Source organism: Myotis daubentonii, chromosome X, assembly GCF_963259705.1.
Source record: "Myotis daubentonii chromosome X, mMyoDau2.1, whole genome shotgun sequence".
NCBI classification, from domain to species: domain Eukaryota; kingdom Metazoa; phylum Chordata; class Mammalia; order Chiroptera; family Vespertilionidae; genus Myotis; species Myotis daubentonii.
Window position 1 is genome coordinate 98,555,581 of NC_081861.1, and position 27,367 is coordinate 98,582,947.

At 45.0% G+C, this 27,367-nt stretch overlaps 1 protein-coding gene and 1 pseudogene across 1 annotated transcript in view; one reads left to right on the plus strand and one right to left on the minus strand.

Annotated features, from left to right (window-relative positions):
* MSN (moesin) overlaps positions 1 to 27,367 on the minus strand; it is an 89,951-nt gene that overhangs the window by 49,058 nt on the left and 13,526 nt on the right. The gene's annotated exons all lie outside the window — the stretch shown is intronic.
* LOC132225206 (small ribosomal subunit protein uS5-like) lies at positions 9,080 to 9,807 on the plus strand (annotated as a pseudogene).

Here is a 27,367-nt window from a genome sequence, read left to right on the forward strand (position 1 = left end):
AGTAAATGGGAGTAACAATGCTTACCTCACCAAATTGTGAGGACGACCTTAGTTTTACTTATAGGAAAGGACCTAGCTTGGCACTTAGCATGTTTTAGATGTTTGATAAATTTTTGTTCCTTTCTCCTGCAACCTCATTATCCAACTCAGATGCTTACAGAGCCTCTGGCTTGTCCTTATACAAAAATAATCCTAGCCTCGTGTGCACTGTTCTTTATAATTTAAAAGGTATTTGTTCATACGTGTTCTCTCACTAAATTCAACTCTGTATGGAAGGCAAGGCAGAGATAAGCACCATTTTATAAAAAGGTTAAATAGAGGCTCAATGAGGTAAACAGCAAATTTCTCAAGTATAAAGGAGACAAGACTAGAATCCAGGTCTCCCCAGCTACCAGTACACAGTTGTTTGCCTTTCCAAGTTCCTTTATTAAGGTTACAAGAGGGTTCTTCCGAAGGCTTACCTATTATTTATTTTATCCAAGAAATCTAGTGGCCTCTGGCTTTTAGCTCTGTTTCAGGGTAGCATTAGAGGGTCTCTCCATGGGATGGGAGATCAGGCAGCACAGGGTGGGAATAGTCTTTCTTGTGGTGGAGGGAGCCACAGCATTAGCTGAGAACAACCAGCCAAGAAACAGTAGGCTATAAATTTTTTCTGGTTTGGTCCCAGTCAGCTAGTTCAGAGTGTCCCCAACTATTGACTTGCTCAGTGGTCTTAAATTTTGTTACTTTTCCAGCAGCTCCTTGCCTCTTCACTCTCCAAAAACAAACAAACAAACAAAAAAATAAACTTGCAAGACACTTCAAAACATGGAGTACATAAAAGTAGAACTGTTCTGTTTGAAGGAGGGACTGCAGCTCCTGAGGTAGTTCTGCCAAATACAGTTTGCAAATCAGCTTGGGGGAAGGGGAAAGTTCCAGGACTAAATTTCCAGAATTCTACTTATCTAATTCTGCCACTGATTTCTTATAGGGCCTCTGTTTCCCCATTTGTAATCTGAGATGTTTGTACCAATCAGCTTCTAAAGGCCCTTTCAGCATTGTGATTCCAGGAAAAAGGAGCCTGGAAATTCCCATGGTGGAGAACTGTGAAGAGAGACCAACACAAGCAAAGCCTCAGCCCTAAACCCCGGAGAGCCCCACAGCCTCTGGTGACGGAACTCAACTCTTCGGGCAGTTACTCAACTACTGGGCAAATGGTGTCTGGGCGGGTGGGCAGACAGGCAGGAAGACGGGCGCCACACCCTCCCTTGCACAGGAAGCCAGCTACATCCTCTTTTCCCCCACCCCAGGCAGAACATCTCCAAAGGTCCCCAGCAGAAGTAGTGGGGGCAGGGAGAAGAAAAGGATGGGGCCTGAAAGGAAACTGAACATGCAAATCACCTCAGTGTGCTAGGAAGCCATCTGAGGGGGAGAGGAATGCCTAGGGCCCTGGGAAAGAGCAACAAAGTAGCCCCATTCTATACTGGGGCCCAGCTCCTTCTACAAAACCTAGTCAAAATGGCTATGGCTTCAGGAGTCATAAGGCATAGGCTGGTACAGTGGGTACTGGGCCCACTCACTCACTCCTTGCACTGAGTTTCTCTAGTCTGAGTCTCATTTATAGGTACTTACAGTTCTTTCTTAGGGTAAGAACACAGACATGCCGTGGGTGGGTTGGGTGTATACATGAGTGAACACTAGAAAATACAGGGACTCTTCATGTCTCTCAAAGCCAAGGAGGCAGGCACCAATTCACATGGCCACACCACCAGCCAATTTTCCCGTACCCGCCCCCGTACCCGCCCCCATACCCTGTGACTGGGGCCCAGCCCTCCCCACATCCTGTTCTCAAAGAACACATGATTGCCTGGGGAAAGATATTGTCATTTACCACACTTCCCCTCCCTGAAGGAGGCTTTGGTTGACTGAGGAGGGGGCTGGAGTTCTTTAGGCTGAATAATCTGCAGTAAATCTCCCAGTTTCACAGACAGGGACAGGAAGGGTAACCAGTTAACACTCAGAGCACCTTTCACAATCTGAGGATCCCTGCATAGAGACAGAGGGTGATGGTCCAAAGTACTTCTGGAAAAATGAATTTTCTGGAAAAACACAAATTGGCAACTTGTCCTACATTTGGAAACTGGAAGACAACATGCCAATGCTCTTCCTTGATTAATGAAGCAGAAGATGCAAAAATACAATAAACTTATTTTTTGAAGGTTCCCAGGTCCTGGACGGTTTCTCAGTGGTTAGAACATCGGCCTACAGACCAAAAAGTCGTAGGTTTGATTCCAGAGTCAAGGGCACGTACCTGTACCTCGGTTGCAGGTTCCCAAGCCCCAGTTGGGACACGTGCAGGAGACGACCAATTAATGTGTCTCTCTGATGTTGATGTTTCTCTTTCCCCCTGCTCCCTCCCTTCCAATCTCTCTAGAAATCAATGGAAAAATATCCTCGGATGAGGATTAAAAAAAAAAAAAAAAAGGTTCCCACCATCACAAGTCTCACTACGCATGGTTTTTAAATGCCAGTGCCAGCATTTCTGTTAAAGAAGCACGATTTTCAGAGTTTTAATGGGCCTAGAGTGACTGGCTACTTGGAAAAAGAAAATGACATCAATCCCATATGAACAGCTCCCACAGAAAAATCAGAGAAAGGGATGGTGAGGTGGTACCACAGCCTGAGCCCACTCATTGTTCAGTTTTCCTTGACTCCTCTTTGAAGAGCTGACTCTCTGGCTCCCTTTTGTCTCACCTTCCCAAACTATAAGCAGCTGGTCATTCATCTGAATATGCCTGAACATTCATGAATATTCGGGGGGGGGGGCTCCTAAGTCATCCATGGTGAGAAGTCAGAAGGAAGATGCCTCACTAAGTGCAGACCTTCAATGCAGCATGATACTTGACTAGGCTTGTATAGAGGACCTTGGCCGACCACCCTGAAACTGAAAGGGCGAGTCGTCTCAGGGCCTGACCACGCTGCTGGCGGCCTCGGGCACCGACTCCCCAGCCCACGGCAGGAGCCTGGCGCAGGCTGCCACCCGCCCGCCGCCCCCCGACCGGACCCACGCTGCGGCAGCAGCAGCGGCGGCGGGGCGGGGCGCGTGCCCTCGCCCCGAGGAGATGGAGGAGGAGGCGATCGCCGACGCCCCCGGGAACGAGACGGAGGACGTGGACTTCCTGCCTGGGCTGGAACTGGTCGATCTACTGGACCCCCAGCAACCGGACTGGCCCCTGGAGCCCGGGCTCAGCTCGCCCTGGGGGGGGCTAGGACTGCGCCCTCCATCTTGCCCTGGGTCCTCCATTTTTGGGGCGGCCGCCATGTGCTCAGGAGAGTGCCTTCTTCCCAGAAGCCCAGGCCCCTGCTGGCCACACCCAGGATTTCTTTAAACTAACCAATGACAATCAAGGGACGTGCGCGCCATAGAGATGACCCGACTCGCGCCTGGCCAATCGGCGGGGCCCACAGTCCCCTCTCCTGCCCTCACTCCACCCCCCTTTAAAACCCCCTGTCCCATCAGGCCTCTCTCTCTCTCTCTCTCTCTCTCTCTCTCTCTCTCTCTCTCGGCCACTGGAGCTTACCGTTGCATCGGTGAGTGTGGCAGGGGAGCCAAACCCGGGTTTGAAATAGATGACTCTTTGCTTTTGCATCGGACTGACTGGCTCCCTGGGGGTCTTGGGAACTTTGAAATCTGGGCACAACAAAACAGGATGACTCCAGTCCCACTCAGCCTGTTGCTCCAACACACCTAATCTTGCAATCCAATCTAACTCTTGGCCCCATCAATGACAATCTTTATTACATAGGCCTTAACAAAATACCGACAATTAGTAACTGCCTCTGGTGGACGTGCTGAAGACTGAAAGCATGGCCTTATAACTGCCCTAAGTATTTCTGTTTATAGCTACTAATTCTTCATTTTGTCATGATCATCTTTCCTAGAAACAGAGGTATAGAGAGCCCAAATAATGCCTGTGAGCTCTGTGGGTCCATGATTGTTTTGGAAAAGTCCTGCGGTAGAGCAGTAAGAGAACAGGGACATGATACACAGCTTATTAGTTTTGGTCCCTAAGTAGATTGCTATAACTTCTCTAAAAAAATGGATTTGCATATTTTGAGTTGATGAAGCCACACCTTACCCTTCCAGCCACATGCTAAGTTACCAATTTACTAAGACTGGCAAAAATTGCCCAGTGTGGCTTAATGGCTGAGCATCGACCTATGAACCAGAAGGTCACAATTCGAATCCCAGCCAGGGCACATGCCCAGGGTTTCAGGCTCGATCCCTGATGTGGGGCATGCAGGAGGCAGTAGATCAATGATTATCTCTCATCATTGATGTTTCTATCTCTCTCTTCCTCTCCTTTCCACCATAAACACAATTTTACACCCCATAATGCTGAGGTGAGCATGCGTGAAACCACTCACACCCCCACACACATACACATATCTAATAGCAGCAGGAAAGATGCACACCAGATCTCAGCAGCCTCCCTAATGGCCCAGGCAACAGATATTGCTCCATAATCTAAAACAAGCCCTACAATTTTACCTACAATTCTAGTAAGGCCTAGAAAAGCAAATAGGGCCACCTCTTACCTACCTTATGTGCTTTACAAAGTATCTGCATCCCTGACACAGTCACATATAAATATACACACATGCTAGTTCATATACCACCAAGCTATCAGACACCCAATATAGAGCAGGCCTTGAGATGATTCTAATCCTTACACATGCACATGTGTAAAAGCGAGAATATTTTTTGTTTGGAGGGGGCAACAAGCAGACAAATGAATGGGGAATTAACCATTCCATACATCAAGGGCCATGAGAGAGGTACTCAGAGGAAACTGGAAACATAAAGGGGGTCCCAGGCAATAATGAAAAAGACAGAAAGGCAGAAGGTTTCTAGAGCAGTGGTTCTCAACCTTCCTAATGCCACGACCCTTTAATACAGTTCCTCATGTTGCGGTGACCCCCAATTTCATTGTTACAAATTGAACATAATTAAAGCATAGTGATTAATCACAAAAACAATATGTAATTATATATGTGTTTTCCGATGGTCTTAGGTGACCCCTGTGAAAGGGTCGTTCGACCTCCAAAGGGGTTGCGACCCACAGGTTGAGAACCGCTGTTCTACAGTAAGAACTGGCCTATCCTGAAGGATAATAAGATTTATACAAAAAAAAAAGGTATTAAAGGGAAAGGGAAGCTCATGGTGCTCAGGGAGAAGAAATAGCATGTACAAAGATTCAGAGGCAAGAAACACAATGCATGCCCCCCCCCAAATGCCATAGGGAAATATAGAGTATGCAAAAACCCTCCCAAAGGCACACAATTAAGAATCAAAGCTCCTTTCCCAGCTCCCTAACCCTTTTCTCAGAGTCTAGCAGAAGAGAATAAAGTTGAGACCTTTCTGTCATCATAGTATCAGGCACTAGCTCAGATATGGGGAAGAGGTGTGTCACAGACAGAGACAGAAACCCCTGAAGACCAAGCCTGACAAGGTGGTCTAATGTACAAGATATAGGTAGGAAGCTGGTTGTTTTACAAAGAGCCACTGAGGCACCAGCTTAACTTAATGGGCACTCCCTACTCTAGCTCCCACAAAGCTTGGAAGAACCATTCTCCAGACTTTAAGGGAAATCTATCACAACCTACTTTCAGTCCATATGGAAAACCTGTCTACCTACAGATAGACCTAGAAGAGTGACCAGACTAAGAGAGCTCCCCTGACCCACACCCCATCACACACACACACACACACACACACACACACACACACACACACACACATAGAGGAAGTGAAAACTACCAGCACAGCAAGGGCTTGGGGTGGATCTCAGCCAGTGCTGCCTGGCTTCTGCAAAGGGGCATGATTTCACAAATTATTTTGCCCTCTTGAGTAAAAGTTCCTCTAATCATTTTCTCCTCTGCACATCCTCTATTCTTCACACACCATAACCATTTTGTCTAACCCAGGGCTCATATACCTCTTTTCCTTTTCCCCATTCCCTCATCTTAGGACTTTCAAGGCTCCTCAGAGCTGGGGTTCCTCTTCAAAAAACAACAAGAGAGAGAGAGAGAGAGAGAGAGAGAGAGAGAGAGAGAGAGAGAAGAAATTCTCAGACTATTTCTCCCTAATTAACTGCAGCGGAAGGCACAGTGAGGTTCGCTACAAACTAAGCCAGTCATTGGCATCACTGTTTCGAATATCTGTTTCCTCATCTGTTAAAAAATCATACAGAGATAGTGCAATATAAGGAGCACACTTACAAATTAGAGGCAAAACATAACTATGGTCCTAAAATGCTTTGATTTAAAATACTTAGAGGGGGAAAATATGATGAAAATAATTAAGAGAAATTGGGGCATTTATCAAGCACCCTCATTCAATATGCCAGGTACCCTTCGAGGTGTACTTTCACAATCATGAGTTCTTTTCTCTCTCATAAATCCCAAAAAAGTGAGTATCATTATTATCCCTATTTTAAAGATGGAAAACTAAGGTTCAAAAAGATTAAATGCCTTACCCAAGGTCATGAAGCTATAAATAATGGTTTAAAATAATCTATATATATAAAAAGCCAGTGACCATAATGGCCATAACAACTTTAATGACCTTAACGACCAGTCACTATGACACCCACTGTGGCCAGCAAACTGCCCAATTAGGGGGTGGGGCCAGTCGGCCAACCTTGCAGCCCCTTGTCCCTGCCCGCCTGCCCTGATCGGACTCTCCCCCCCCCCCCATCAAGAGCAGGCCAGCCGGCCAAACACCCCCTCTTCCCCCCAGCCAGCCCCACCCCCAATCAGCCCACCCCACCACATAGCCCACAGGCCCACAGCCCCTCTCTCTGACTGGCCTAATGGGGGAAGGGCTGGGTGGCCAACCTCTTGAAGCCCCTCCCCCTGGCCACCACACCCCTGATCCCACCCCCCCACCCCAATAGGGGGCGGGGCTGGCCAGCCAACCTCCTGCAGCCCCTCCCCCCAGTTGACCATGCCCCCTGATCAGCCCACAGTCCCTCCCCCATCCAGCCCACCCCTGAACGCCCCACCCCCACCCCAATAGGGGGCAGAGCCAGCCAGCCAATCTCCTGCAGCCCCTCCCCCCACCCGGCCTCACCCCAGATCAGCCCCCTACCCCAATCAGGGCCAGGGACAGCCAGCCAACCACCCATGGCCCCTCCCCCAGGCCGCTGGCCCCCCAATCAGTACCCCCCACCCCATTCGGGGGCAGGGCCAGCCAGCCCACTGCCCACAGCCCCTCCCCATGGCCGGCCCCACCCCCAACCTGCCTCCCAACACCAATTGGGGTTGGAGCCCGCCAGCCAATCGCCTGTGGCCCCTTCCCCCAGCAGGCCCGGCCCTGATCAGGCAGGCCAGCCGGCCAACCTCCCACCATCTCCTCCTCCCCACAGGCCCAGCCCCGATATGCTGTGATTGGGGCCGGGCTGGCTGGGCCCCACCCATGCACAAATTCATGCACTGGGCCTCTAGTTGTACATAACTGGCCTACTTCATTTATCTCATGGCTACTACTGTCCTTCCTCTCAAGTCATCCTGATCAATGCTGACTAGATTCCCATCCCAAAAGGTCACAGGAAAACCTAAGGCAACTCTATTTGGAATGCTCACCATTAATTGTCACCTTAAAACTATTTAAGCTAATCTTACACACTGACTATCCACAAATAATGCTTCAGTCCTTAAGGGTCAGAAATATTTGAGTATATTCAACAAGTCATCAAGTCTTCTACATGGTTGGGAGCAGTGGTACAGGGCTTTGTGGACATTAGGGAAGGGAATAGGAGGAACAGTCCTGGTGAGTTCTGTTTATCCCCTGTGTCTTGGTTACCCCAGGTCAGAAAGGTCAATGATTGAGTCTCCCAGACCTAGTAGCCTGAAGTTAGGTGGTCATCCACTATCCTAGGTATGTTTGGGGAAGGGTAGGCATTGCAAAAAGAAGAGAAGGCATTCCAGAGCAGATTTCCTACAATTCCTCTTAGATCCCTATCTTTCCAGGAGAGTGACTCAGCCTTGGCATGACACTCTCTTGATTCCAATATTCCCAAAGACTTGGTATGAATAGGCATAGGTGCCTGAAAAGGCATGCATCCACACAAACACACATTTAAAATACCCCCCTTTCCAAACACTGAGTGTAAGGGCTACAGATTGAGCTGGGAATGCCTTCCTGTCTGGGTAAGTTTATCGCTAGAACTATGCTATAGTATCACCCCCCCACACACACACTCCAAACAGTCTCGGTATCTTGCTCCAAAAGTACCCAGGATTCCTCCTGTTCAGGCATGGTGTCACAAGAAGACAAAGGAGGGACCTTCTCAAAAAGCCAGGTTTGATTTGGGGAGGTTCAGCAAAGCCAGGGATGAGGTGTGGGGGGAGGAACAAGAAGAGCTAGCCTCAGCTCTAGAATCCCCTGGTGAGTACAGCTTTGGACTGTTGTATTTTTGTTTTCAAATCTCCCTAATTACTATCAACAGCAGCTGCATACTTATCAGATTTGGGGCTGTCGGAGATGAAAAGCTAATCTTACAGAGGAAGAGTGAGCTAGAGAAAAGCATCATCTATCAGGTTCTTTCCACTCCAAGAATACAATTCTAATTCTAACCCCCAGTGACTATGACTCCAAATGTACATGAGGAGAAAGAGTGGTTTGGTTAGCTAGTAACCAACATGGAAGGGAATGAATACAAGAAGCTCAATCATAAATTAGAATTCAAAGGCCTAACATGTGCCTGGCTCAGAAAAGAGGTGACTATTAAGGAGTTATGAGTTAGTAAGAAATTGGTATACAATAAGTTGGGAATATAAAGACTACCAGAGGTTAAACTCTTTCTGTGTGCTACATATGATCTCTGTTGCATATTCCTCTTTTTTTCTTTAAGAAATGCTTTTTAAAATTTGACTATTCTAATACTTTCAACAATAAAGATTTAAAAAATAAAAAAAATGTGACTGTTCCAATAAACACCAATGGTAGATGACACTGATGCTGCTAGAAGGTCTGGAAGCCTGATAGGCCCTGCTGTGGCTTCCATAGAGGATTTGGCAGCCGAGGTTGGGTCCAGGACAAGGATTTGGAGCTCACAGAGGCAAGGCAGAGAATAAGGAGTGGATCCCAATCATTAAGCTGGGCCACCTTATCAAAGACATGAATATCAAGTCTCTGCAGGAAACTTATCTCTTCTCCCTCCCTGCCTATCAAAGAATCTGAGACCATTAAATTTTTTCCTAGGGGCATTGAAATTATACCAGCATAAATCCACACTGGCCAGAGGTCCCAGTTTAAGACATTTGTCATCATGGGCGACTATAATGGAAATATCCATCTGGGTGTTAAGTACTCCAAGGAGATAGTTACTGCCATCCTTGGAGCCATCATCCTGGCCACACCTTCCATCGTCCCTGTCTCTGTGCAACAGGACTATTGTGGGAAAAAGATCCACAAACCCCACACCATCCTTTGCAAGGTGACTGGCTGCTGTGGTTCTATGCCAGTATGCCTCATCCCAGCCCCCGGGGCACTGACACTGTCTCGGCCCCCGTGCCCAAGAAGCTGCTGCTGATGGCTGGTATTGATGACTGCTACACCTCATCCAGAGGCAGCACTGCCATCCTGGGCAATTTCCCCAAGGACACCTTTGGTGCCATCTCCAAGACCTACAGTTCTCATCCCGACCTCTGGAAAAAGACCATGCTCACCTAGTCTCCCTACCAGGAATTCACTGACCATCTTATGAAGACTCACACCAGTTTCTGCAGAGGACCCAGGTTCCAGCTGTGGCCACTACATAATCTTATACAATAAAAATAAAAATAAAGTGAATTAAGTCCATTTGAAAAAATATGAAACTTATTCTTACAATGCATACAAAAACAGGTCTAGGAAGCAAGTTTTCCAATTGCTAGACTAGACCAAATATTGGCAGCCTAGTAACTCTACTCACTCTCTGCAAGGCCTCAAACAGACATTCTAGTTTCCATAGAAGCAAGGGTCTTATCTGAAAGTTAGCCAGATAACTGGCCCAGACAATCATACATAGTAGCCTTGTCCCTACCTAAGTAAAGGCATTGGTGGGAAAAGTGAGTGAAAAGCTTAGACCACTAGACATCTTCTCCAAAGACTCCTTCACATACCAGAAGGCCCTGTGCCAAGCTGATCCCCTCAATAGTAGGCCCCAGGCCAAGGGCTGACCTCTAGGCCTCTGGCTCCAACCTCTGGCCTTGAAGAGCAAGAGGCACACACTAAGAAGAAAAAAATCAAAAGAAAACCATCCCAGCTAGCCAATTAAGGGTTTAAGAAATAAAGGGATGGACAGATATGGCTTGTGGCCCTCTCTATGCCCTTAAAAGGGTTTGTAGAATAAAAGGAAACCAAGCTGGAGATGCAAAACTCAGTGGTAGGGAGAGCAGAGAATAAAACTAATGCCAATCATAAAGCTCTAAGGTTAAAGGCCTCTATTAATAGCCAAAACTGCACATAAACCTTTCTCTCTGCTGGACTAGGTCTAGGATCCTCAGGGTCCAGTTAGCACTTCTCTCATAAGGAAGTGATAAGAAAAAAAAAAAACATTCAGGAATGCCCACCTTCTAACCTTCCACACCAGATCCCTGCTCCTCAAACTTTCCCCTCTTGTAGAAAAAAATAAAAGGAAAACATGTACATGTGAAAGTATGTGTACCCTAAAAGTCAACTACTACCTAAGAGGTATGAGCTTCTGGATACAAGGCACGGATGGCCAATGCTCACATGCAGCCCTTTCCTCCTCATTAGCTTCCAGATTCTTCCCCCTGGAGATAGACAGCCTCTAGGAAATTTAGTCTGACTCAAGGGGAGGGTACAGGAGAAAAAATGCCTTCAAACCAATTCATCAGCTACTGAGCACCTACAAACTGTGGGGCAGGGCATTGGGCACTGAGAATACAGAGATTATAACAAGCCCTTACTTCAAGGGGTTCCCCATCTAGTAGTGAAAAGATGTAATTATTGGATCCCACAGAATGCGGTGTGTGCCAAATCTACCCTAAAACTGCAAGTCACCCTTCTCCCCAAATAAAAATTTCTTTTGGAGGCTGGTAGGAGAAAGAAACCAAGATGTGCCCGGCTGGCGTGGCTCAGTGTTTGAGCGTCAACCTATGAACCAAGAGGTCACGGTTCAATTCCTGGTCAGGGCACATACCCGGCTTGCAAGATCAATCCCCAGTGTGGTGTGTGCAGGAGGCGGCTGATCAATGATTCTCTCTCATCATTGATGTTTCTTTCTCCCTCTCCCTTCCTCTCTGAAATTAATAAACATATATTGGGGATGAGGGGGCAATTGGGAGATAAAGACACATTTATAATACCTTAATCAATAAAAATTTAAAAAATATAGATAGATAGATAGATAAAAAAGGGAGACGGTAAATAAATAAATAAATAAATAAAGTTCAAGTCAAGGAGTCACTTAAAAAAGAAAATAAAACAAGATATCCTCCTGGTGCCTCCTGGTTCTGCACATTAAGCATGTTCTTGTGCCTCTGGGAGGACTTAGAACAAAGTCTTTTTTCCTACCATAGAAGGAGCTTATTCTCTAATTGGGGTGCCACATAAAAAACAGTGGGGTGGAGGCAGTAAAACAGTGGGGAAATAATTAAAAACCACACTGTGATATGTGCCAGGGCTTGTGGGAGAGCTTGGTGTACTGTGAAAAAAGTATAGAAGCAATAGGGGCTGGGCCTAGTCAGATGCAAAGTCCATCCAACTGAAGCAGGAAGCAGAGAACAAACAGTCTTCATTTCCCAAGCATCTTGCCTTGAATACAGAGCAGCATCCCAGCAAAGCACTTCATATAGTGCTGAGGAATGCCATTATTAGGTCCTTGGGATCTTATTCACCAACTCCCTGTAATGTTTCCACTAAGTGAATGACTTGGTGACCACAGCATTACTCATTTCCCATCCTGTCCTATCTCTCCCCGCACCACCACCTCTGGTCTGCACATGCCCAGACAGTGAATTTATGCTCTAAAGCAGCGGTTCTCAACCTGTGGGTCGCGACCCCTTTGGCGGTTGAACGACCCTTTCACAGGGGTCGCCTAAGACCATCCTGCATATCAGATATTTACATTACGATTCATAACAGTAGCAACATTACAGTTATGAAGTAGCAACGAAAATAATTTTATGGTTGGGTCACAACATGAGGAACTGCATGTAAAGGGCCAGAAGGTTGAAAACCACTGCTCTAAAGAGAGGAGCTTACCTCCTTAAGTCCAGTTAGTTACTTTGAACCCTACCCCTTCCTCCAGCACTTGGTGGGGGGGATGCATAGCTCATCTAAGCCCAATGACCAAGTTTAAAGGCTGCCCAATTGCGTTGTCAAGGCCATCATTACCTCCAGCTATGACAGTGAAGTAGAAAGAGTCTTAGGTAGAGACTCAGCTGAGCTCAGCTGTAACCATGGGCATAGGCCTCCTCTTTCTCAGACTCAGTTTTCTCAGATGTAATATGGAGAGGCTTCGATTAGGAATGTAGTTATCAATCCTGGCCCAACATCAGAATACCCTAGGGCAGTGGTTCTCAACCTCCCTGATGCTACGACCCTTTAATACAGTTCCTCATGTTATGGTGACCCCCAACCATAAAATTATTTTCGTTGCTACTTCATAATTGTAATTTTGCTTCTGTTATGAATCATAATGTAAATATTTTATATGCAGGATGTATTTTCATTGTTACAAATTGAACATAATTAAAGCATAGTGATTAATCACAAAAACAATATGTAATTATTTATGTGTTTTCCGATGGTCTTAGGCGATCCCTGTGAAAGGGTCGTTCGACCCCCAAAGGGGTCACGACCCACAGGTTGAGAACCGCTGCCCTAGGGGAATACTTTAAAAAATACTGATGTCCAAAGCCAGAACAATTAAGTAGAGTCTACCTGTGCTTCCACAAGCTGGTTAAGACCAACTGCATAGGCGAGCTGGACTTCCCCCATAGATGACAAGCCTAGGAGCTTAGCTGAATCAATGCAAAACTCAGCCCCCTATTATAAGAAAGGCAGCTCTAACAGTTAAACTCGACCTTTATTTACTCTTGCCTACAGGGTCACTAGAGTCATAAGTTCCAATTTCCTCCTTTTCCCAATATTGCTTCAAATGCACAAGAAACAAAATATATCAGCACTAGTAAATTCAGTTTCAAATGCTTTGACATCAAGCAAGCTTTATGACTTTTCCCTCTTCTAAAGGACCAGGCTTATTGGCCATTCTGAGCTGTGTCTATCCCTTTGCCATATCTGATCTCTATGGCCCAACTATAAGGATCTCACACCCTACACAGAGAGGATGGTGACAAGGAAAAACTGCCCTTCCTGCTTCCATTGCCTTTGGCTGCTCTAGCGACAAATTCCCATGTGACTTTGTCACATTCCTGAGGGCTTAGCAACTACTAATGACCAGAGACTATCTGGCCAGGAACTACACTTAAGCTGTTTATCTCATGATGTCATCCTATTGCCTATTTCTGGTGGGTTCCCTAAGAACTATCTCTGAGAGCACCTCTTCCCTCATCACCCAAGTCAGGCCTGGACTGACTCTTGCCACCCTCACTTGCATATCCCTCCACCCAGTTATGCTCCTGAACATTCCAAGGCTCTGTCTCCCCTCGAAAAGCCAGACATAGCTGACAACTCCCAACCTCTTAGAGCTGGTGGAGTTGCCATTTGGCTCAGTTCCCCACAGAATGAGAACATTTGTGAGATATATACCACTACCTCCTACCCAAGGTGGGGCAGACCAGCCTCCATTGTTGGGGGAATGTAACATTTCTGAATAAATCACAGACTCTCAGAGCAGTAATGGCCCTCAGAGATTAGCCAAGCCAATTCCTTATAGAACAGACCATGGTTGCAAAAGTGGCAAGGGTTTGGCCAATATTGCCCTGGAAAGCTAGCAGCAGAGCCCAGACTAAACTCCTGCTCTTAAACATCAGAAGAGTGCTCTTTCCATGATTCTCCAATACCTCCTCCATTCAACAACAAGTTTGGACTAATGCTCATGCTCCCACCAAGGTACAAACAAGACCCTACATTAGCTAGGTCTAAGTAATACCCAAACAATTCTCACTTCCTAACAAGCAACGTTTATGTGTCCAGGAGCAAGGCAAAGCCAAGTAAGTTATTGGCTCAACCAGGTGGAAAGCTCATCTGGCCTTGAAGGCAGTGGTCTGACCCCAGCAAGAAGGGTCAGCTTCAACACAAGAGTCAGACCAGGCCCCAAACAGGCAGAACACAAATATGACACCCACACACAGCCTCAACTACTAAAATTCTACCTAAACTTTATTCTTGACTCATGATATTTTTGAAGAAAACTAAAAGGAATTTGTGAAGAAAACTTAAAGGAGGTTGGGAAACTATTGGAACAGTAGAAAGGACAAATGTTTAAAGCTGAAATATCCCTTCTAGCCTCAGAATCCTGGACTAATATGTCTAGACCAGCCGTGGGCAAACTACGGCCCGCTGGCCGGATCCGGCCCATTTGAAATGAATAAAACTAAAAAAAAAAAAAGACCATACCCTTTTATGTAATGATGTTTACTTTGAATTTACATTAGTTCACACAAACATTCCATCCATGCTTTTGTTCTGGCCCTCCAGTCCAGTTTAAGAACCCATTGTGGCCCTCTAGTCAAAAAGTTTGCCCACCCCTGGTCTAGACCTTAAGTCCAGGCCTTTGTGAAACAACACATCTCCTTTCTAAACCCCACCCTATGCAGAGTCTAAAACCAAAGTATTCTGTTTCCCACTCAAATCCCATATCCCTTATTTATTGGCTGAGCAATTTTTGCAGAGTCACTTAACTTCTTTGAGTCTCAGTTTCCCCATATTAAAAAATGGGTAATAATTCCTAACCTGCCAACTGGAGTTAATTAATATCAAATGACACAATAGTAGGGGTAAAAGGGCTTTGACAACTATAGTGAATATCACAAATGTAGAGAATTATCTGTGTTAGGGATTTTTTTTTTTGTCCTCACATGGGGTGAGAAAAACTAGAAACACTGGGAAATCATAGCAATGTCAGCCAATCTGCAAAGTGATTCCTTCAATTCACATCGAACAGGGCTGTTTTAAACAGAGAACTACTTGGAAAGCAGGAAGCCATCCCCGAAACCAGCGGTTCTCAACCTGTGGGTCACGACCCCTTTGGGGGTTGAACGACCCTTTCACAGGGGTTGCCTAAGACCATCAGAAAACACATATATAATTACATATTGTTTTTGTGATTAATCACTATTACATATTGTTTTTGTGATTAATCACTATGCTTTAATTATGTTCAATTTGTAACAATGAAATTGGGGGTCACCACAACATGAGGAACTGTATTAAAGAGTTGCGGCATTAGGATGGTTGAAAACCACTGCCCTAAACTTATACTTCCCTCCTAGCTTCCTAATCTTAGCATCCCCTTTTCTGGGCTGTTCAACAGAAGAACATGTCCAGAGAGGTATCTAATTGCTCTTTCAATATTTATTCAGTCTTGGCTCTTCCTGACAAAAGCTGAATCCCAATGGAGTCAGGGGAAGAGTAAACTGTTCAAACCCTCCCTGGAATAGTACTCCATATAGAGCAATCTCATACATGGGCTTTTCTGCCTCCACTCTTTGAAGGGTTGACTCTCTCCCACTCCCAGTCTCATAAATTTGTTACCCCTGCCTGAGTTTACACATAGAGGGATGATCAGCGGGGGTATAAAGAAGCTATCACTTTCTTTGTTCCAGAGGCCAAAGTTCACCATTTCCTTCTGGTTAAGGTTAATTATCCACATCACTTACTGACAACTCAGCTGAAGCAATATACCCACTTTAATTTGCAAACATCTTCTCTAATAAAGAAGGAATATGCAAATTGACCGTCGTGCTGTAACAAGGTGGTTGCACCCACAGCAGAGGCCGGGATCCCGTAACACAAGATGGCTGCACCCACAGAGGAGGCTGAGTTCCCGTAACGAGCCTTAACAAGCAATCAGCAGGGACCTGAAGCTACGTGGTACTGGGCCAGGGAAGGGGACCTGATGCTGTGCCCCCTGCCCCAGCACCGGGCCGTGGGACCTGAGGCCATGCCACCTGCCTGGCGGGGCTTGACAGGGGACCTCAGGCTGCACCCCCAACCAGCAGGGCTTGATGGGGGACCTCAAGGCATGCCCCCTGCCCCGGGCTGGGAGACCTGAGGCCATGCCCCCTGCCCCGGTGCCGGCCTGGGGAACCTCAGGCTGCGCCCCCTGCCTGCAGAGCTTAATGGGAGACCTCAAGGCACACTCCCCACCCCAGCCCAGGCCGGGCCAGGGTACCTGAGGCCATGCCCCCCCACCCAGTGGGGCTTGATGGGGGTGGGGCTGGCCGGGTCTGGATCTAACCCAATGGGGGTGAGGCCAGCCGGGTCTGGGTTTCATGCGATTTTGAGGCACACATGGGTGGGCGGGACTTGACTCTGGTTACTGTGGTGCGCCCCAGACTCTGACAGGAGGAAGATTTTTATATACATTTTACTAAATTTCTTTCATCTCTGAAACTTCTATTATAGAGAAAGGGCAAATAGCAATATTAAAATATTTCCTCTAATTAATTCCCTTTTAATGTGTGTTAATTTTGTGCACTGGGTCACTAGTTTAGAAATATTTATCTAACTAATTATTATTTGGACTATGAGAAAACAAAGGAAATTTGCATTCCCTGGACTCATATGGCTTAGAACAGGCTGTCCACTGGTAGTTGAGAGTAAAGAAAATTTTGTTATAGATAGTTGAAAGCTGCTAATATGACAATGCATAATTGATCCCAAATTGTCTATAAATGAGCTATTCCACAGAAGTGAACTTTTCCTGATAACTAAATCTTACTCTTTTTAAGAATCATTTCTATCCTTAATGTTGAGGTGGAAGTCTTTCATCCACTGACACACTCTACTGGCTTCATCAACAGAGGCTATTAAAACATGGTTTAAGCTTCTCTGAGCACCTGAATACTATATATTTAATTTTCTACAGAACTAACATTTGAGGGCTTTACAATGTTCTCTTATACAAGTTTCCCACCAACTCTGAGGTCAGCATTATCATCTCCCCTTTACCAATAAAGAACAGGAGGCTCAGGAAGATTAAGGGACTTCCCTAATGTCACAGAGCCCATCAGCATTAAAACACAGAACTTCTTACAAGCCTAGTCTAAAATAAATCTGGAGATACTTTGGATACAAGCCTTCTGAAGTAGCCCAATATAAAGCATGAACCTACAATCAAGATTACTCTACCCAGCAAAGCTGTCATTTAGAATCAAAGGACAGATAAAGAGCTTCCCACTGAGGTTTGTCAGTCTGATTGATGCTTCTCTGTTTCTGGATCTGTTTTTGTTTATCAGTTTATGTTGTTCATTATATTCCATAAATGAGTGAGATCATGTGATATTAACCTCAGAGGGAAGGTAGGGGAGAGATCAACCAAAGGACTTATATGCAAGTATATAGGCCTAATCAATGGACCAGACAACAGGGGGGTGAAGGCATGAGAGGGGGGGATGAGGAGTAATGTGGTGATAAGGACATATATGTAATAACTTAATCAATAAAGAAATTTTTAAAATAAATAAATAAAGAGCTTCCCAGACAATAACCTGTATTATATGAAATGTTAAAGGATCTTCTTTAAGAAGACAAAAAAAGATAAAAACTATGAATAATAAAATAGCAATAAACACATATCTATCAACAATTAAATCTAAAAAAAAAAATAAATGAACGAACAGAACAGAAACAGACTCATAGATACAGGGAACAGACTGTTGGTAGCCAGATGAAAGGAGGGTTGGTGGGCTCCATGTAAAAGGTGAAAGGATTAAGAAGTACAAATTGGCCCAGCTGGTGGCTCAGTGGTTGAGCTTCAACCCATGAACCAGGAAGTCATGGTTCGATTTCCAGTCAGGACACATGCCTGGTTGCCAGCTTGATCCCCAGCGGATCAATGACTCCCTCTCATCATTGTTGTTTCTATCTCTTACTCCCTCTCCCTTCCTCTCTGAAATCAATTTAAAAAAACACACATTTTTTTAAAGTACAAATTAGTTGTTACAGAATAATCATGGGGATGTAAAGTCACAGCATAGGGAATATAGTCAACAATATTCTAATAACTATGTATGGTATCAGATGGGTATGAGACTTATTGGGATGATCACTTAATGACATAATGTCTACTCACTAGGATGTACATCCTGAAACTAATATAACATTGTATGTCAACTGTAATTGAAAGTAGAAATTATTTTCCAAAATGAATGTCAACCTGGCCAGTGTGGCTCAGTTAGTTGGAGCATTATCCCCTGTGCCAAAGGGTCATGAGTCCAATTCCCAGTCAGGGCACATACCCAGGTTGTAGGTTCAATCCCCAGTCAGCATACATGCTAGAGACAACCGATTGATGTTTCTCTCTCACATCAATGTTTTTCTCACACCAATTCTCTCTCTCTCTCTCTCTCTCTCTCTCTCTCTCTCTCTCTCTCTCTCTCTCTCATCCCTCTTTTTCTAAAAAAAAGAATGTCTTTGCTTTTTGGGGTCTGATCTCAGAGCCTTTCTCTCCCTGCCCCATAAGGATTCAGAAAGCTCCAATCGCTCAAAATCTGTTTGTCTGAAGCTTCTTGTTTGTCTAAAAGGGAAGGCAATAACACATGAGTGGCCAGTAGGCCTGGCAGAGTCAAGGTCAATCTCTGGTGGTGGGAGGCTCCAGGATTAAAGGCTGGGCAAGCAAAAGCTCTCCTCCACCCACTGTGAAAATCTGAGAACTAAAAAGACAAGAGAAGGGTGGGGCATGCCATAAGTGAGCAGAAGAGAGCCTGCATTACTGGTTCTGCTTCTCCTTTCCTGGCCTGGCTCTTTCAACACAATCAATATCCTCAATCTATCAAGCATCTAAGGAGCAGCCACTAGGCTAGATTTTTTCTTCATAATATATTGTATGGTTATTTGTATGTCACAACTTTCTATCGTCCTCAACTGTTCAACTGGATGGCTAAGCTATAGCTGAGTGTTTTGCAATATTCTACTTTCCTGCCACCTGTACTAGATCCCTGCTGAGTATGGTAGGGGAAGGAATATAATCCAGCTTCAATACTCTTCTTTGGGGAAGACTGGAAAGCTTCTTTCTCTAACCTCAGAGAGCTATGACAGCCAGAGATCTTTTGAGATCTCAGTCAGGTACTGTTTGGATCCCAAACTGGCAAAACCACAGAAGAGGGAGGAAGCCACGTGAAGCACAAAAAAGTGGTATACCTTACTGCCAATTACTCCACTAAGATCTTTTAGGCCAGCCGTGGGCAAACTACGGCCCGCTGGCCGGATCCGGCCCATTTGAAATGAATAAAACTAAAAAAAAAAAAAAAAAAAGACCGTACCCTTTTATGTAATGATGTTTACTTTGAATTTATATTAGTTCACACAAACACTCCATCCATGCTTTTGTTCCGGCCCTCCGGTCCAGTTTAAGAACCCATTGTGGCCCTCGAGTCAAAAAGTTTGCCCACCCCTGTTTTAAGCACAGTGAATTCAAAGTAATCTCTAGATGTGGGCCTACTGATCTTAGAAAGGGAAGCAGCTTTCATCCTACCATGCTTTATCCCAACAGAAGGGTCACGACTCCCACCTTCTCCAGAAAGGCTTCTCTTTCAGGGAGGCAAGCACCTATAATGTCTTCTTTATTTTCCACTCGATGAAGAATATGGGCCCTTTTCATTAAGTGTTCCACTCATTTCCTAATTTGCTTATTGTTCCATTATAGGCATTAAAATCTGATTTGACATGAAAAGATGGCCACCACACAGTAGAAAAAAAACAGTTTCAGAACAGTATGGATTTGTCTGTTATGTGTGTTTAAAGTTATCTCTATATATTCTATATATATAAAAGCCTAAGCAACCAGATGACTGGATGGTAGCTATGATGTGCACTGACCACCAGGGGGCAGACGCTCAACACAGGAGCTGCCCCATGGTGGTCAGTGGCACTCCCAGAGCAGGAGCGCTGCTCAGCACCAGACGCTGGGCTCACAGATGGCGAGCATAGCTGTGGAGGCCTGAGCCTCTCCCAGGGACACTCCCCCTGTGCGTCCTGGCAGCCGAGGGCAGCAGGCACAGCAGGGCTGGGATGAGCAAGAGCAGCATGATGCCCAGCCCGGGTGCAGGCTCCTCCTTAGCTGCCTGCTGCTTCCCACACTACTTCGTGCTGTGTGGGATCAATGTGAACAGTGGGCTGGAGCCCAACGAGCTGGCAGGTAAGGCTGGGCTGCAGCGGCACAGAGGTCCACCAATCCTCACAGGCCAGGCCAAGGGACCACACCGGTGCACAAGGGCCTCTGGTATGTGTATAAATGCATTTAAAAAGAAGTTCAGTCCAGCCAGCCTGGCTCAGTCTATGAACCAGGAGGCCGAGGTTCAATTCCTGGTCAGGGCACATGCTTGGGTTGTGGGCTCAATCTCCAGTAGGGGGCGTGCAGGAGGCAGCTGATCAATGATTCTCTCTCATCACTGATGTTTCCATCTCTCTCCCCATCTCCCTTCCTCTCTGAAATCAATAAAAAATAAAAATAAAATAAAAAAGAAGTTCACCATAGAGGGGATAAATGATGATGGGGGAAAAATTAAATTCAATTTCATTTAAAAATAAAAAGTTTACATAACTGGTTAATAATGATGATTCTCTCTGGAGAATAGAGTCACAGGCAGAAGAAAAGGGATTTTATATTTTCCAGTGCTGTTTCATTTATTACAGCAAATACGTATTTGTTCCATAATGAAAAAAATTACAAGTCAAAAATTGTAAAATAAAGTCTGCCTGTATTTAAGTCTGCCCTACCAAACAGCATAGACTACCTACTAACATCCTTGTATGGTGTCTAACTCAGCACTGTAATAACAGGAAAAATATCCTTTAAAGACAAGATGACCATCACAGGGAATATAGTCAATAATATTCTTTTTTTGTGTGTGTGAAATAAGGTTTACTGAGCAGTTATCTGAGAGGCTGGCACATCTGAGAACACAACTGATTATCTAGGCAAGTAGCTATGGTATACTATAGTCAATAATATTCTAATAAGTATGTATGGTGCCAGGTGGGTGCTAGGGAGTTTATTTCTTAAGTTATATAAATGTCTAACCACTATGTTGTACACATGGAACTAATATAATACTGAATGTCAACTGTAATTCAAAAATAAAAATAAACCATTTTTAAATAAATTAAAATAAATACAGACAAAATGACCTTCAGAGGCTTTTGCTATTTTAGAGCACAGAACCCATCTAGTAAGCCTGAAACCTATACCTCTCAAATGCTGACCACACCTCTCTCTCAGAAATGGGTGGGAGGAAGAGTACCTCCTATTGCTCCCAAAATTAGCCTACTTTGACTAAAACATGCCCAAATCTTCAAAGATGTGCAGCTATGGGTCCTAAGGCAATCTGGGTGACGGTAGAAATAGCAACAACCGCAGGAAAACACAGCTGCTGAGTGCCCCAGCCTGAGATCTACAGGACTTAACCTGCGGTCCTCCCCTGATCTGTGCCTGGACCTGCCCATCCCTGAGCACAGTAGCCAACTCAATCCCTAAACCTCGGGAGCACAGAACTCTCAAGATTACGTTACACAAAGCAGCCCTACCTCCTGGCCATGCCACAATGAGGGCATATACCAAAAAAATTGAAAACTGGGTAATGCTTCAAATATGCATTCTAGGGACAAACTCTAGGTTGATTCACAAAGGCAGACAGAAATGCTTGCACAGCTGCCTATTAGAATCCACTGAAATGTTTGACTCCAATATTGCTCCTTGGCTTAAACACTACTGTATTGTGTGAAGACATGGGAAAAGGTACCGGAAACTGGCTGTGAACAAGCTGGACACTTACAGGTAAACAAGCTTTCCAAGGTGCATAAGAGAGACAACTCCTCCCCATTCCTTGGCACTACTCAACTCCATTCTGCCAGGGCCCAGCTGGGTCCACATTAGGTAATTTCAAGTGGGCCACTAGAATTGTTGTTTGGCTTTCTAGAAGACCTAGCCAAAGGAATCTGTTAAAGACAATTCCAACTTGGCAACAATAGCTATTAATGTAACTATTCAACAAATATTTGTTGAACACCTCTTCTACACTCGGCACTGTACTAGGTACATAGAGTACAATGGGTAGTAAGAAATCATCCCTGTTCTCATGAAGCTTATATTCTTAGTGGGCTAGGCTGATAGAATGAAAAGCATACACACTTGAGTCTTGAAGCCAAGACCTGCTTCTGCCCCTGACTCACTAAGTGATCTTAAGCCAGTCCCTTCCCCTGGTTGTGTCTTATAGTTCACTAACAGATCTTCCATAGATTCAGGTAATTTGTTTCCTTTATATAAGATAAAATCTTTGTGTGAACTACACATTTTCAAATGGCTAGGACAGCAGCAAGAAACCATGGGTAGTATGTGGAGAAAAAACACCTGTGATGGAGGAGAATCTTCATCCTAAGACCTTGAATCTGGCTTGGATGTTCCCCATAAGCTGTTTCCCCAACACAGGTGGGATGGGCAGGCCTAGTCACAGAGACATGTCCTTCTAACAGTGCTTGGTAGATTTGGGGCCAGAAGGCATGGAAAGTGCCCCGTTTCACTGCAATTTCTAGAAATACTTCCACCTCAACCAAAAGGGATGTTAGGAAACATTCATTTGATGCTAAAGAGCTGAGAGCACCTCCCTCCCCAGGTATTTGTGGCCATTCTTGAGGACTGTGCTGGGACCAGTTGGAGCCATGTTGCTCAGATCAGTGAGGAGATGGGACTTCCTTGGATACCTCCCATTGAAAGCACCATGCTGTGGGGCACCTACAGGAATGCTTTCTCCAGGAAACCATAGCATTTGGCATTCAGGGCTCAGAGGCTTGATAGTAAACAAACATAAAACAGAACTCTAAGAGGCCAACTGGAACAAAAATTCTGGAGTATCCTTCCTCCCTTGTGCCCCACACCTAACAGAGCACTTTCAGATGTATTATGTCTTGATCTTTACCATAATCATAAGAAGTAGGATGCTATTACTCTTTCCATTTCACAGATGGGTAATTTGATATGTGGAATGGTTCAAGAAATTTGCTCTGGTGGGTCAAGGCCAGCAAGACTCTCTCAGGCCTTTCCTCCCTCTAGATGCTAAGGCACTCTTCCCTTCTCCAAGATGTATTTTCTCTATTACTAGTACCTAGTATGTCCTACCAGGTGCTCATCCAACATGGTTGAATCCCTTATATATATTACTGCTATTTCTCTCTCTCCATATCTGTCACTGATTATATAATCTTCAAAAGTCTGCCCATCCCTAACCACTTCTACCTGGACAACAACCCCTTCTTGGGGTGCGGGGTGGGTGGGAGTAGGAACTTTCAAATACGCAAGTTTACTGAAGGAGAAATCCTGGGAGACCAGATGGCTGCAATACCACTTGTTAAGTACGATAACAGAAATTCTTAAAAAATACACAAGCAGCCCGGCTGGCATGGCTCAGTAGTTGAGTGTCAACCTATGAACCAGGAGGTCGAGGTTCAATTCCTGGTCAGGGCACATGGCCAGGTTGCAGGCTCAATCCCTAGTGTGGGACATGCAGGAGTCAGCTGATCAATGATTCTCCCTCATCATGTTTCTATTCCTCTGAAATCAATAAAAATATATTGGGGGGTGGGGGGGGGTGTAAGAGATCAGCCGAAGGACTTGTATGCATGTATATAAGCATAACCAATGGACATAAGACACTGGGGGGTAGGGGAGGCCAGGGGATTGTCAAGGGCGGGGGGAAAAAAAGGACACATATGTAATACCCTTTGTAATACTTTAAGCAATAAAACAATAAAAAAAAGAAAAAAATATATATATTTTAAAAATTTAACAAAATACAAGTCACACAGATGATGGCATAACTAAAACTATCTGGGAGTATTAAATAAAGCTTCCAATGCAGGTGACATAGAGTAGGGGAGGTAAAGAAGAGACACTTGATATTTCAAGCTGAAAGAAAAAGCATATGCTAGAGCCAAAAGATATAAGAGGTGTGGCTTACTTGGGGAAACTTGATCCCATAAAGCTACAGCATAGCATACACGTGAGGAGAAGTAGGAACTGAGTCTGGCTAAGGAGCTAGGCTAAAGCCAGGTATCAAAGGGTCCTTCCTGTGTACCATACTAAGGGTTTTAGATTTTCTCTTCCTCACATTCACTGCAGGGTTATAAATAACGGCATGCTGGGAGTAATATAAATTTCCCACTAACAAGGAATGGTAAAGTAAATTATGACAGCCACTGGATGGAATTTTGTGAAGCCATTAAAATGTTCATTTTAAAAAACTAAGTAGCATTTACCTAAGTTTTCATTGATATATTAAGTAGGGATAAAGAGGTAGGATTTTTTTTTTATGTACACCATGATTGCACTATGGAAAATTAAGGTATATTTATGAGATATAAGAAATACACATAAATAATAATTGTGTCGACTGTGAAGGCACAACGGTTGAGCATTGACCTATGAACCAGGGGGTCACTGGTTCAATTCCTTAGATTGAGCCTGGGTTGCAGGAGGCAGCCAGTCAATGATTTTCTCTCATCATTGATGTTTCTCTCTCTCCCTCTCCCTTCTTCTCTGAAATCAATAAAAACATATTTTAAAAAATAATAATTGCTATGCTTATAAAAGAGTTCTTCTATTTGATAAATTTTGTCATATGCCATGTTGGGTTTTACAAAAGGGTGAAATATAAAACCAAAGAATTTTTCTTCCATTTGATTCCTCTTCCCATCTCCCCACCTCTCCCCTCCACCTGCTTGCCTACTCTCCCTCGATAACAATCATTCTAGTCTACCACCTACAACTGGAATCCTTAACCCATGCAAGGTCCCTAGAAATCAAATGCCATTAAGGTAGTTGTTCCAAGCAGCAAGCTCCTGCATGGCCCAAAAGCTGTTCCAGCTCAATGCTAGGGAAGAATCTCCCATTCAAAAACATTACCCAGCTCTATCCAAATAAGCCCTCTCGCTGAATACTGGCCTAGAAACTTTTTCCTAAGAAAGGAAGACAGGTGCCAAGAAGACTTTACCTTGGCTCTCCTTCCAGGGAGCTCAGGGGAGATAAAGATCATGTTTCTGGCCAACCATTAGGTGGCTGAGACACAACCTGGGATTCTTGATTCACAAGCAAGCACTGTACAAAATGTCACTAAGGAGGAAGAAGAAGGGTGAGAACAGATCCAGCCAAGGGTACACCATGTCTAAGAATGTGCTTATGCACCATCAGACCAGCAGGCCCTCACAGAAATTTCTCTCCTTAGATCTCTAAGTCTAACTTCAAAAGAAGTCCTATTCAGCCCAGCCAGTGTGGTGGCTCAGTGGTTGAGCGTTAACCTATGAACCAGGAGATCACAGTTCGATTCCCAAGTTGGGACACATGCTTGGGTTGCGGGCTCAATCCCCAGTATGCGGCACGCAGGAGGCAGCTGATCAATGGTACTCTCTCATCATTGATGTTTCTATCTCTTGCTCTCCCTCTCCCTTCCTCTCTGACATCAACAAAGAATATTTTTTAAAAAGTAAGTCATTTTCACAAAATGCAGGATCATTTGGAGGCTGAACTAGGCATGTGGCATCTCCCTCACTAGAAATCCCTCCCCTTCACTCCACCCAAGCCCACATCTCCCCATCCAAGGGCAACATAGACATCAGTGACTCAGACAGAGGAAGGAGAAGAGAAGCTTAGCAATTTAAGACTCAGCCAAAAGCAATTTAATAGCGCTAAGGAGATGAATGTTGTGGGGGAAGGAGGTAGAGGAAGTCAAATATCATTTGCATTCAGTTTTGGTTTGTTTCTTGGTCTCCTCCTTCCTTGCTAAAACAGTGACCAACCCACCCAAGGGTCTTCTATTCTTCCTGGAGTTACCAATGACCCAAAATAGCCAGCAATTGTGGTTTGCCGGCTCGACCCTAAGGCCCCACCCAAAATACTCAGTCAACAGTTGCCTCTCCAAGCCAGGATGCCCACAGTGAGCTCATCAGTAGGTGGATCCAATACCTCTAAGCAGAGCTCACTGAAATAGAGAGGGATACTCACACATTGGTAGCTGGGGAGGAGAGGAGGGAATGACACACCCAATGCCATTCTAAAGAGGAGAGGGAAAATTCTCCAAAAGTTCACTTCTCTCTCTTCTGTTACACCCTTTCCAAGAACCCCTTATGACCAACCGTGGGCAAACTACGGCCCATTTGAAATGAATAAAACTAAAAAAAAAAAAAGACTGTACCCTTTTATGTAATGATGTTTACTTTGAATTTATATTAGTTCACACAAACACTCCATCCATGCTTTTGTTCCAGCCCTCCGGTCCAGTTTAAGAACCCAAGTCAAAAAGTTTGCCCACCCCTGCCTTATGACCTTCTTAAAGACTGGGCACAAATAATCAGAAAGTCAGAAAAGGCCAATGTTCTCATTTTAAAGAAAGCAAAGGCCTACAAAAGTGACTTGCCCAAGGCCACACAGGCAGAGACTAAAAACCAGATATCCTGATTTGGTGGTCCACTATTCTTTTTATTATAACATTTCTACTAGACAGCATTTTAAAAGTCCAGACAAGTGCCCCAAACTGTGTCAAAATCTCAGCCCAGCCATGGTGGCTCAGTAGTTGAACATCAACCTATGAACCAGTAGGTCATGATTTGATTCCCAGTCGTGGCGTATGCCCAGGTTGCGGGCTCGATCCACAGTAGAGGGTGTGCAGGAGGCAGCCAATCAATGATTCTCTCTCATCATTAATGTTTCTATCTCTCTCTCCCTTCCTCTGAAATCAATAAAGATAGCCCAGCCAGTGTGGCTCAGTGATTGAGCATTGACCTCTGAAGCAAGAGATCTCTAGTTCAATTCCTGGTCAGGGTGAATGCCCAGGTTGCAGGCTCAAACCCTAGTGAGGGGCATTCAGGAGACAGTTAATCAATGATTCACTCTCATCATTGATGTTTCTCTCTCCCTCTCCCTTCCTCTCTCTGAAATCAATAAAAAATATATATACTAGAGACCCAGCGCATGAAATTCACACACAGGTAGGGTCCCTAGGCCTGGCCTGCGATCAGAGCCGATCTTCCCCAGCTGCTGGCTGCCAGCTCCACCCTCTTCCATGAATGCATGGCCTGGCGCCAGCCACATCCTCTGCCACCCACCCCTGATTCCCCATTCCCCATTGGGCGATTGGAGCCTACCAGCCGGAGGAGGAACCAAGAGGATTGGGCAACTGGGGCCTGGGGACAGCTCCAGTG